The following is a 13,752-nucleotide window of genomic DNA, read 5'->3' on the forward strand; positions in this document are numbered from 1 at the left end:
TCATATACATTCCTGGCTGTTTTAGATATCTAATTTATGTGCTTTGAATAAACTACCTAGAGATGCATTTGCTCCCACATTGACTTCGTAAGTAACTTTGCCATCTAACTTTAGTTTCTGACTGCCTGAAGTCAATTAGTATGAATATAAACCCTGAAGATGTATTTTCTACGCAAGTAAATACATTAGAAAAGATGTCTGTAATGGTGTAATAATACACTGAGAAAAGAAATCTCAGGATTTCTGTGTTTCTTTTCCTGTCTTACAGCCTTAAAGAAAGCAAAATATTGAAAACTAAGCACTCAATTTGCAGTGTGAATTATCACACAGTAATGACTTGATTTGTGCACACAAACACTATTTGTACATTCACGTTCTATTGTTTGAGCATGCAAATGATGTGCACACAGATTCAGTAGTTGCATGGAGATTTCCTGGAAAATGAAGTCCTTAAATTCAATTGCTGTTGGCACAAACAGCACAACAAAGCAACACAAACAACAATCTCTATGACTGTGGTGAGTGTAAAGTGATACAAATTACTGCTCTCGGTTATGTTTTAGCAGATATTCAACAGAATGCACTGCTCTCATTTCCTTGATGCTGGGCACCAGCTCTGATATTACCCTCAACACAGCCCACCATTCCTTGCAGATCTGTGCATTTGCTGTTTTTGGATCTTGAGGCTATTTTGGAAACAACAGAAGTGCTGACACCAATTCAGTCCCTCATTCAACAAATGTTTCCTTCACCATCACAACATACACACTACGAACCTCTCTTAAAGTGAGCACAAGTACCACAGAGGTGTGTCAAAGCAGCAGAGAAATCCCAGATTCTACAGAGCAATCCCTGCCAGTCCCATCCAGGGTGATTCTGAGCAGCCCAATGGCTGCAGTGCATCATGCCAGCTGGGCAGAATCCATTGCTGGTCTTCCACCAGATGAGACGTGGCAAAAATGAGTTGCTCTCCCCAACAGACACTATTAATTTGAGGCTCAGAGGCAATAATCTCTCTGTAAGATGGGGAATGCTATCTTTACAACCACTCTCCCTGCTCCTACATGAGATCCCACAGCCAGCTGAGCAGTGCAAATAACCCTAGGCTCACATCTATAGCCTGGCCCTTAGTTTTTCACGTATGGGGAGAGAGTGTTTCCACAGTGGGTGTCTAAGCAGACACCAGCCTTGTGCCACAGAGAAGAACACCTTGAGAATACCAGGGGATGGCAGAAACAGGAAAACAATGAGGCTAAGACATCTCTCAGCAGAGAGCAAAAAATGTCACCTTAGGCTCTTTAGGATTTTATTTCTGGTTTGAGTCGTATGTCTTTAATTCAAGCAGTGAAACATTTTACTCATCTCTTTATATGGATGAATTAAATTATTTTTGGCAAAAGATGGAAAATATGTTGGATAGCCTTGTGCTGTCTTAACATATGTTACTGCTATAATTCAGGCATTATGAAAAATGTTAATACTATGGAATTGTCCCACTTACTACCAATTTAGTAAATGATTCCCAAAATAGACTTTTTCAGGAAAATCCTTTAGATACTATGCATAAAATGTGCCTTTTTGATGGGATTCAGACTTCAAGGAAATATATACCCATTTGAAATTGCTCAAGGCAATGTCCATTGTTTGCCCATGTAAGATGTTTCCCTTTTATTAGCATGTTTTTTTCCCCATCCTTCTTCATATGAGAGACTGAGAGAAAAGAAATGATACAGGGCTCATTTCGAAATCCATGAAAGTTGGATACTCCCAAAATTCCAACAGGATTACAGAGAAATCTCATCTGGTAAATATTACGTTCTGTTTTTGTCTTTGCTTAAGCTTTTACACAACTTGACAGCTTGTGGTATTGTGCCACATTTCAAAGTTAAGGTTTACAAACATCTGGCTTGGGTTCAACATTCCTCTCCATATGGACCACAATGTCTCCAGCGTACACTGTCTGCCTGTGCAGAATGAGGTAGAAAAATAAGAGTTTTCTTAGAGAATTATGGAAACCTCAACAGCCAAGCCCACTTTCATGATTCATTGACAAAAAGCCTTCCTTTTAGTGCATCTTCATGAAAAATAGTCTTTGTTCTCTTAAGTGGACATTAACATTGGGCAAGAAAAATTTTTTCATAATCTGTTCTAGAAGAAAAGCTGCATCCTGAATTGAGATGAAAGTCTAACATGACAGTCGCTCTGAGTGGGAGATAAACAGCTCAGGCCAAGAAACATTTTGTCTCAAATAGTTTTGAAATATTTAATTTAATTATTACTTTTTTTTTTTTTTTTTAAGCATTGAGTGACTTTGAAAAAGTCAGAAAATAAAAGGAATTTTCTCCATTTGGAAAATATTGGCAGAAGGCATTTTGATAATTTGGAACATTTCAAAAATGATCTTCCTGTTGGAATGCATCCAGAGGACCATAGAAATGATCCAAGGGACAGAATACCTATCCTAGAAGGCAGGCTGAGAGCTGGGGCTGTGCAGCGTGAAGAAGAGAAGGCTCCAGGAAGACCTGAGAGCAGCCCTTCAGTATCTAAAGGGGCTGTAAGAAAGAAGGGGACAGACTCTTTAGGAAGGTTTGTTGTGATAACAACAAGGACAAGAGGACATGCTTTCAAACTAAAAGAGGGGAGATTTAGACTGGATATGAGGAAGAAGTGTTTTACAATACAGGTGGTGAGGCACTGGCACAGGTTGCCCAGAGAGGTGGTGGGCACCCTGCCCCTGGAAACACCCAAAGCCAGGCTGGAGAGGCTTTGAGCACCTGATGGAGCTGTGGGTGTCTCTGTTCATTGCAGGGACCTTTAAAGGTCCCTTCAAACAGAAACAATTCCGTGACTGTGTTATGGATCCAAGTTGAGGGAGGGAAGATTTAGGTTGGATGTTAGGGGGAAGTTCTTTACAAGGAGAGTGGTTAGGCCCTGGAACGGGCTGCCCAGGGAGGTTGTGGATGCCCCATCCTTGGACGTGTTCAAGGCCAGGTTGGACGGGGTCCTGGGCAACCTGATCTAAATGTGTATGTTTGGTGGCCCTGTTAGGCAGGGGGGTTGGAACTACATGATCCTTGAGGTCCCTTCCAACCCGGGTGATTCTGTGATTTCATGAAAAATTCCACTTTCCAGCGAGAACATAGTTTCAGCAAGTCCACATTTCCAACAGATTAGTTGTAACAATTTCATCAACATCTTCTGAATATAGAAAAAAAATATATGAAAGCACACTAATGGAAATATATTTATTCCCTAACAGCTCAGAGTACCTTTGCTTTGGATCAATAGATGGATTTTTCCTGCTGTGTCACTGACATACCAACAATTCAATATGCACCAATGCCATCTGTACAACCCTACACACCTCCAGAACTTGAGTGCCCTACTGCCTGCCTTGCCACTGATTTGGTAATTTCAGAAATCAACAGCCACGCTTCCAGATTTCTGAACCAGTGCTGTTGATGTAGAAAGGAAGGATCTCATCAATAAGAGCTCACTGAAAAAACACTGGCTCAATATTTGGGTTTTGTTTTAATACGAAGTTCCCAAGATTTCAAAACTATAAATATGAAAGGACATAATGCATCCAAACTTTCTTCTCTGAGAGGTGGTGTCAGATTTCCAGCTGTGAAGATCTCTGAAGGTTTGACTACTATCCTGGCTTATAGAACAGCAATAGGCATTGGATGAAAGGCAAACTTGTGGAAGAGATTGTTCAGTGCCAGTAAATAAGATTTGGGTTCTGGGTTCTCCATCATGGGAATCTCAAAACTGCTGGGAAAGATCACCGTATGCACAACCTAGCTCTTCAAGTGCACATTTCTTTAAAGGAAGGAGCTTGGATTAGCAGGGAGCTGAAAGCTGAAAGTCACAGGTCTTATGCTCGTGTCTGCTGCAGGCACGCTGTACGATCACTACCAAATTCCTTAACCTCTGGGAGTGCAGGGTCTAGAATGGGACTTTTTGACTTTAAACTTCTGAGGACTAACCTTTGCAAAATAATTTTATAGGCACAGATAAAATATGACATAAAACAAACAAGGCAAAAACAAAATAAATGCTTCCTTGCAAATTCAGCAGCACGAGTGCAATGCCTGGGCACAGAGATAGGGGTTGGGACAAGAGTTATATGTACTGTGGAAATAGTCATTCTTTATTCATTTTAAAAGGTCAACACAGCTTGCCAGCATATCACTGCTGCAGCTGTTGCAGAGCTTGTTATGGCATTAGACTGACTCGGAATGATTTCCTTCCAAAGCATTCTGGCACAGAGCACAGCCTGACTCAAACCCAAAGCGAGGAAACCATTACTGATGGTGTTGATGACAAGAAAGCATCCAGGAGGGCCAAGCCAGAGATCTGTGTGGATTGGAAACTGAAAGATGGGCTGAGGGAGGGGAAGAAGACAGGAACCCCTTCTATCACTGACCTGGCAGCACTTATTTTCCACCACAAAACTAACATACAATAGGCTAGAACACCTGCTACTAATTTCAGTGCGTGCAAGCGCTACTCATGCAAAATCTTTTGAGCTGTTTCTAGCTGACAATTTTGTTTTCTGATGGGAATGATCACAACTTACATGCTGTGAAGCCTTTGGCATGCTGCAATTGCTGGGCTCGGACTGCTGATAGACAAGGAGCTATTCTTTCTATCCTCTTCTTTCATTTTATTTTTTTTTTTAATCCATGGGTGGAACCCCCATAATTGTCAGAGGGAACTTCATACACCCTCTGATGACAGATTGAGTCCTTGCAAGAATGTATCATTAAAACAAAAACAACCCAAAAATTGGGTTTCTAGCATTTCAAATGAGACTAAAGAGAAAACTCCCTAGAAGGTTTTTCTGAGGCATTGTTTTAGTGACATTGCTCTGTTTACCCCTATCAAGATCAGGGAAAGAATATCTTCTCCAAAGGAGATTCTTTTTGCAGCCAAAAACAACCCACATGTGTCCCAGAGAGACCGTCCTGAATGGTCCATTGTTCAAGCTCTCCCCATGTACAGATCTCCTATCTGGAAAAGCATGTGCAGCTTCAGACAGCACCTCTCTGAATCACACTCCTCTCTCAGTCCCAGCTGTTTCAGAGGAATGTGCAAAGTGCATATACAACAGTCCTGGCCCCACTTTCACCCATGAAATTATTAAGGGTGGAAGTGATGGTAGTGATTATCCAACATGTTATCCAACCTACTTTCTGTACCACATATCCCACAGCACGGAGTCAGCAATCTAGGCATCTAAACCAAGAAGCAAGTGGTTCAGCAAGAGTGACTAGGGAAGAAGACTCCACGGGCAGGAGGAACCCAACACACTCAAAATTCAGCCATCTAGAAGTTAGCCACCTAGTTCAAATTAGCCACCAAGTCTCTTCTAGTCGCCCCTGGAGAAAAGCAGACACCTCCACCCAGATTGCAACATATCTCTATATAGACTGACTGGACTGACTCTGAGGGCGCCTCTCTCACTGCTTGCTTTTGTTGGACACTGGACAACTAGCACAGTTGTCCATACTAGCTGAATTCAAACTTCTAAATGGCTAAACTGAGATCAGCATTTCCCACAGCCCATGGAATTAGGTTATAACAGTGGGTTACTCTCACCTGCAGTATTTAATACCTGATTTCATAGAATCATAGAATGGCTTGAGTCAGAAGGAACCTCAAAAACCATCTAGTTCCAATCCTCCTGCCATGGGCAGGGTTGCCAACCACTTTATCAGCCACTAGATCAGACTGCCCAGGGCTCCATCCACCTGGCCCTGAATGACTCCAGGGATGGGGCATCCACAGCTCCTGTGGGCAGCCCATGCCAGCACGTCACCTCTCTCTACGTGAAAAAATTTCCTCCTAACATCTAATCTACATCTCCCATCTTCCAGGAATTTTCATGCTGAAATTCCTTGCACTGAGGTTTGCAGCATTACTTTATGTGAAAAATTAAGGTTTTATTTGGTGTCAGAAAAAAGGATTTTATGGTTGCCATGTAAAATACCAATTCTCAGTATTCATGACTTAAGCCTAGACTAGGTGCCCTTATGGTTTCACTTCGATCTTCACATTTGCTATACGAACACACTTCCATTCTTTCTCCTTTATTATCTTGACACAAGAGCACACAGAAATACAAGAGCAAACTCCAATAGCCTTGCAATTGCAATGAATGACATAAAACAGGAACCTCAGCAGACATTAGGCAGACCCACAGGCGTAGTGAATGGGAAGCAAATTTTTCTACTGCAATCCTAATTACATATAAGAGCCAGATAAACAATATACTGCACACCTACTGCAGCTAACCATTAGTAGCCTGGTTAGAAAAGATCAAATCTTCACATAGATTATGCTCAATGAAAATTTCTTTTCAACCACAACAATCTTTGAGCCCACGCAAATGCTCTTAAAGAGCTACACAGTACTAAGCATACGTATATGCGCGTAGGTATATGCAGATGTGATGGTGGATGCGTGCTGGAGGAAAGAGGAACAGTTTTTACAATTCTATTCATCAAATTTGACAGAGAAGTACTACAGAATTCTGTTTGCAGAATCCCCCTATGCGGGAAGCCATTAAAGTCATAGATTCATAGATCTTAGGTTGGAAAAGACCCATATGATCATCAAGCCCAACCATTACATAGAATGCAAATTCTGCAGTCCAAAAGGAGTATAGGAAATCCTCTCACTTTCTCTGAACAGAGAATCAGTTTTATTTTTTACGATGATCTATACAGCTGGGACACACACTATGAGGCAATCTGCTTCCCACCAGAAAGGTTGGCTTCTAGCACCAAAGCCCACAAACCTTTGTGATAACTGTTTCAACACCAGTAAAAGTTAGGAGAGGACGGTTGGAAAAAATAAAAAATAAAAAATCACAGCAAGTAACATATTGCACTACAAACAGGAGAAACAGCCCTAAAGTATGGCTGAGTCTGCTGGCAGACAAGCAGAGGAGGTCGCAACCAGCCATGGACAGGCTGTCCCTGTGATGGAAAGCTTCACCGTGTGCCCTTGAACGTTCGTAACCAGCTGCCTTCTCCACTCTTCAGGGGCACTGTCATTTACCGAAAGACTTGTCTGTTTGCCATGAGTGTCAGGTGCCTGAGGGATGGGCTGTTTGCACTAAATATTGAAAGGCTGCCCTTCATAAAAATGAACAAATACTTTCTAACCTGCAGGAGGGGTAGACTCACAGGAGATTCCACTGAGCAATTTGTCTGAGAGTGAGATGCATTCAAGGTAGATTTGCTTGCAACAAAGAGGAGTTTTCAGAGAAAATATAAAACCATATGCCTGTAATACAATTGCAGGTAGCTATTTATTCCTGGAGTGTGGGAGCACAAAGTGGGTATAATTTCTTAGGATTATCTTGGAATTAAAGGCCTGGTTTTGCCATGATTCCGCCCACATTTGGTACTTCACTGCTCATGTAGACTAGGAAAGCAGTCTGCTTCTCTGCCGCAGCTGAAAATCATCTACAGACCTGACTACATAGAAATAATTCCTAATGTAGAAAATACTTACACTTGCCTCAAGACTGGTACAGGGAAAGAGTCACAGAATCACTTGAGTAGGAAGGGACCCTTAAAGGCCACCTGGTCCAACTCCCCTCGTAACTAACAGGGGCACCCACAGCTCCATCAGGTGCTCAGAGCCCCTTCAGCCTGATCTTGGGTGTCTCCAGGGACAGGGTGCCCACCACCTCTCTAGGCAACTTGTGCCAGTGCCTCACAACTCTTATTGTAAAAAACTTCTTCCTCACATCCAGTCTAAATCTCCCCTCTTTTAGTTTAAATCCATCTCCTCTTGTCCCATCACAACAAAACTTGCTAAAGAGTCTGTCCCCTTCCTTCTTATAGTCATCACTCACCCCCAATTCATCCCACTTCTGATTGACTTTAATAGATTAAAGCTATTACTATTATTATTTGAAGATTCGCTTTAGAAAATTGATGAGTTCTGATTTGAAGTTTGCCCTTTAAGCTCAAGTCAACTCCATACACCATGTCTAGCTCAACAGCTCAGATTGGTGCTTAGCCATTAGGAAACAGAGAAGGTGGAACCAAAACGCAGTAACATCCAGTCTTTGCTGTCTGCTTTTTGTTTGCCCTCTCAGAGCAGGAAAGTATGAGGGGACAGAGGCTGAAGATGCTCTTCCAGAGATGCAATGCCTTGGAGATGCAATGACTGCTTAGGTGTGGCAGGGCCTCTGTTTCCTCAGTCTCTGTGTGGAATCTGAGCTGGCAAACAATTTAAAGCCTAGCAAACACTGAAGAAGTAGAAGGCAAAGGCAAAGCCTGTTCTGCAGGAGTCTGGGGCTGGCATCTCCCAGCTCCTAAGTGCCAGCTGCCAGATAGTTTTGTTTTTATTAGGTTGACAGCTACACATGGGTGGGTGCCAACTTTTGTTCATTATATTTCATATTTTATAGCTTTGGTTTAGGTTTGGAAAGCTGTCGGCATTTGGAACGACAGCAGCCCCTGCCCCTGAGGGACAGTCAAGGCTTTTTTTCTCCTTTCCTTTTTAACTTCTCTCTCTTCCACGACAGCTGCACTTTCTACCAGTCCTTGTTGGCTGTCCTCTTCTCAGCCCCCCCAGGGCTCTGCTCCTTCCTTGCAGCTCGGTGTTTAAGTCACGTCACAAGCAATGTTTAGCTTTGCTGCAGCAACTCCATGGCAAACAAACGGAGCTCAAACAGATTGGAAACACAGCGTTTTGATAACACCCACACATGACATTGCAACTCCAACAACCTGTCCTTCAAACCGACCCATCAGCTGACCACGCAGCAGATAGGGATCAATCCAGCAAGGTTGTTAGCTCCCACAATGAGGTGGCTTCAAAGGAAATATATGAGCTTCGGTAACTTGGCCAACTGTCTCATTCAAAGCTGCAACAGGGACATTTCACAAAAGGGCAGCTATCTGCCAGACACTGTCAGCAAGCATTGGCCATGACACATTTGTAAAGGAATAAAGCGGACTTGAGTTACCTGGAAAGTTTGTTTACCAGGAAATCCCGTGGTGGGGATTGGTTTCACTGTTTGGCGGCACAAATGTGCCCAGTGGAACTCAGGATTCTAAGTGTCAGACAGAAGCATTAGCTGGCGGATTCTCTTTGCATTTTTGTATTTGAACTGTCAGCTCCTTATTTGTGACTAACACGGTGCTTGTAAACTAGCACTGACTTTGTTGTTCATGAGGACTTTCTAAAGGACAAACCTTGTTCTTGATCAACTATCCGTTTAGGATTATTTTGCTCTATTTTTTTTTTTAATCTGAAGATCAGTCTTTTTATACAATATTTAGAGAAAAAGCTTTGATTAGAGGTACTGTCTTCATTGTATTTTTCAGGCAAGAGCAAAACTACTAACATTTGGTCATGCATTTACATATTGGATGACCCTTCATACTGCAGTCTATGAAACTTTCTGCATTCTTCAAATATATTTCACTATTAGCTCACTACAACTGAGGAGTAAAAATTCATTGCAAAGTAGCAGAGAACAAATAATGAAACCTACTCCAGCCAGCTCAGTCTGGATTCCCCATTTACTGCCAAGGAAGAACGCTGTCCTGGAGCATGCACTGAGCAAGTGTGCAGCTGTCAGCCTGGATCCTCAACATCAGCATCTTCAATGTTCTTTCAAATGAAAGCGTTTCAGTAACTGTGAGTGAGGAGACTACGAATTCGCAGAGGAATCAACAGCATCCACTTCTTGCAGCTCTTATTTATTGGTCAGATATGCAGAATCACATTACCATAGTTTGTGAACTAGAAATCTGACAAGAGCAATTTGACTCTTGTATTTACATTTCTAGCAGTTTCATCTTGTCATTTGTGGTTTTCTTCAAATTAGAAAACAATTAAATGAAGACTCTGGCAAAGAAGCAGAGCCAGATGTAACAGCTTCTCTTTACTCTTTGTTAATAGCAGCAGCAGCAACGTAATTTAATTCTGTCAGCTCTTCAGCTGCTCAGCAGCTGAGGAGATATGCAAAGGAAGAACAGGATTACTCTCCTGGCACGTTGGATCAGCGTCCAATATTCTATCTGCCAAAAAAAGGAGAGCCCTTGAACCACAGAACCACATCTCTGCTGGGACTCCGACAGCATCACTCAAACCTCTCTGACCTCACATACATTGGAGCTACTCTGACACTGTTTGGAGAGCAAAGAGTCATGAGTTCAAATTGCACTAACCCAAAAGCAAGCAAATAAAGCTCTCTCTATTAAAGACATATTCCAGAAAATTGTATGGCCAAAAAAACGGAATTTTCTTACACTAGACTAATTTGACTACAAGTTAGGTATTTCCACATACGCCTCACCTATCTGGCCCCTCCAAGCTACACACACACACACACACACACACACACACACACACACACACACAGAGCAATGGTTCACCCCCACACCTGCAGATCTGTCTGAGGACAAAGCTCTGAGATGAGGAGCTGTTCTTAGGATAGGGCTCCAGGACAAGACTGCAGACATCTGAGCATTTTTTGTGAGAGCCTCCCAGCCTGGAACCAGCTCCCCTTTTCATTGCTATGGTCAAATATTTTTTCTGGCTTTTGGTCTATGATTTAGGCACCTGACCCCTTGATTTCTGTGAGAATAGCAGCACTACCTGGCACACAGATGAAAGCACACTCATCAAATATTGCCAGGCTGTATCTGACACTATACTGATGACACAGTAAAATATCTTTACACAAATACCTGAATAGGGACTGGAGGAGAGCAATAAAGTCTTAGATCCATGGAAACAAGTAAAACAGTTAAAAACAGACAGCAAAAATCTATGAGCAAATCTTCATTGAGTCCTATCTGGGAAGCCTGTATGCAGTTGGATGATTTTTTCTTTAGTTATAAATGTCCACAAACAATTGACATAAGACAGGACAATTGTTCACAGACTTGCCTTTTTGTCTGACTGTCCTGAGCAGCAGCACCATTTGGCTGTCTCAAAAGAAAAGTAGTCAGGTGCGAATTTGCTTGAAGGAGGAAGGTTATGGGGTCTGAACCTACATTCTAGCACTGCCAAAGCTTTCTACAAGGTCTCTAGTTTGTAGAGTCACTTTACCCACAGCCATAGGCTGGATACACCTGCCACTGGCAGTAGCTGTCCCTGTTTTAAATGTGGGCTCTAAGAATTAATCTTTAATACAGTTTGTCACTGGAGCTCTTGAAGTTAAGATCAAAGGGCCATACGAATGCTGCCTTCAGGTGCTCAGGCACTTCTCCCATAGAAGTCACCAAAGAATTTGGCCCACAGTATGTTACTCCTCCTTATACCAATTAATTTTTGCATACTAATTAGTATGCCACATTATAGGTTTGAACTGAATGCTCCTGTTTCATTTGTTTTGCATTTTCTGGAAAAGAATTTGCTCAAAAATGTCATATAATGTTTCCTTTGAACAACGCAAAGAAAAAGACCCAAACCTTGCAGCAATCACACTGACCTTAAATGATTGACAATAAACTCTTCCATTACTGGGATTCCCCTTCATCTCCTAGAAGAGGTTTCTTTTAGTCTCATCCACCAGAGCAAGCTGCCTAGAAACATTTTTAATTACTGCGTATTTTGCTCTGGAGGAAAGAACATGACTTGTGCTGATCACTCTCTTAAAGAAGATTATAATCCTAGCAGCAAAACAAGTTGCTTGCCTAGATGAGGATCAATGAAAATGTTGTATGTGCAGACTGAGACTGGAGCCTCAAAGAGAGCAACCCTGGCTACACAGTTTGTGGTAATATTATATGTTAACAACAACTGAAGCAATAAAGTCACAGCTTAAAGCCTCTGCTCCAGCCTCCTGTTATTGCTGCTTTGGTCAGATGCAGCTGAAGCAGAAAGGCTACATTCCCACAGCTCTGATTCACTGATGGTCAGTCCTGGTAGATTTTTCTTGGCACACCCAACTTCAGTAATTGCATCTATTTATCCCTGGGATTTGCACCAAACTGGAACCAGTAGGTCAGGTAGGCTCACTGCTGTTCAGATTTCAGCAATACTGCTCTGCAGTTTTGTGTCCAAATGGAAAGGAAAGCGTTTCTCAGAAACTAAACCAGGCATAAAAACAAACAAGACCCCTTCCCCAGTCCCTTCCCTGAACAGCTATTATAGGTTTTATAGGAAACAGATGATTGTTCTCCAAATTAAACTCACAAGAACACAATTGCTGAATTGTTGGTCCCCACCCCAATATCTTTTGGGCCAATCAATTCTTGTACCAGATAGAACTAATTTTTTCCCACTATCCCAAACAGATCCAGAACAGGACAGTAAAGGTAACAGAGGCTTGAGGTGACGTTATGATCCACATAAGGAGAGCATCAATATAGCCTTACAATGAATTGCTAGAAATTAAGTATCAGAAAAAAGGAATCCGATAGGAACTACTGGTTTAGATTAGACTCTTCTCACCTACTCAATATTGGATTACACAGTTCCTACATGTTAAAGGGGCATATAATGAAATAGAATTCAGGTGACACGTCTGGTTTACTTTTTCTATGACCAACTACAAGACAACACATGCAAGGTTACTTCAGGAAAACTTCAGTGTTTCACTGTAGTTTATAAGCAATGTTTTTTCTGATGTCTTTGCGTTTAAAACCCCAGTAGAATTTATCCATTAATGGATAAGAAATTAGAAGAAAACCCTACATTTTAATGTGAAGAATGCACTTGGAAATGCTAGGAAACTCAGCACTTAAAATTCACAGCAATAATGCACTGAGGAATATTTCTCCTTAAAACCAAGACCCCAGTTAAGTGTTTTCAAGAACAACATCATTGTCTCTATGAAGATAACTGAGTCCTCATTATTTACAGTTCCTGAAATATTCAAGACTGTTGGGTATGGGGGTGAGCAGGAGGAGGTTGTTATTTGCTTGAGATTTTATTTTCAAGAAGGTAAAACAGGTGCTTGGTTTTCTGTTGCCTTTTTTTTTTTTTTTCTTGTAGCATCACATTTTAAAAAACTGTCCAACTACAAGGTTTTCTTCCCAGCTGCATCTCTTTTCTATTCTTATGGAAAAATATTTTATGGCTGTTCATATAGGCAAACTTTTGCTTAGATTACCAGTGACATCCCAAGAAGCTAGACAAAAAGTTACCTTTTACTTGCAGGGAAGTAATTCCTGCTACTTAGCACTGCAGTAGCTACTGCATTACGCCTACATTATGTTATGTCCAGAAACAAAATTGTTTTGGTGTAGCATCATTTAGACCTTTGAAAACAAAAGTGGTCTTTTACCTTTTGTCCATCAGTAGGAGATGCAATGGCTGAACCCTCCATGCTGGGAAGCAGAAGACAGTGGAAGATGGAGCAGAGCTGTCTTCACAATCACAGGAAGGGAATGATGCTGCAGAAGAATGCTGTCCAGGAAGGCTATAGGGAGAAAGAAAACCAAAGAGAGTGAAAAGTGGTCAATATATCGGGAGAAGCTGGGCTAAGGGTCAACGAGAAGGAGCATCACCTGGTTGGAGAGGTCACACCTGCAGTATTAAACTAACGAGCTTGACAGGAAAAAAGAACAGCAATGGAGAAAAAAAAGAAAATAAATTAAAATAAAAGAAGAGAAAAAGAACACATATGTAGTAGCTACAAGACAAAAAGGAACTTATAATATTTAACTTATTCCATGCTATTTAACTCTGGTGAAAAAATGCTATGTCCAAAGTCACTGCAGTGTTGTCAAACCCAATTGTGTTATTGAGAGCTTGGCAAACTTT

General features: G+C 41.6%; 1 long non-coding RNA gene across 1 annotated transcript in view; it reads right to left on the reverse strand.

Annotated features, from left to right (window-relative positions):
- The window catches only part of LOC122164561, a 34,300-nt gene extending 20,923 nt beyond the window's left edge, over positions 1–13,377 (reverse strand). Inside the window, exon 1 of the long non-coding RNA XR_006170248.1 lies at positions 13,274–13,377. This is a non-coding gene — a long non-coding RNA (uncharacterized LOC122164561). The remainder of the gene's footprint in view (positions 1–13,273) is intronic.
- Positions 13,378–13,752: the final 375 nt, after the last annotated feature.

This window comes from Centrocercus urophasianus, unplaced genomic scaffold (genome assembly GCF_019232065.1).
Source record: "Centrocercus urophasianus isolate 14NV4802_14NV808 unplaced genomic scaffold, USGS_Curo_1.0 seq_26, whole genome shotgun sequence".
NCBI classification, from domain to species: Eukaryota; Metazoa; Chordata; class Aves; order Galliformes; family Phasianidae; genus Centrocercus; species Centrocercus urophasianus.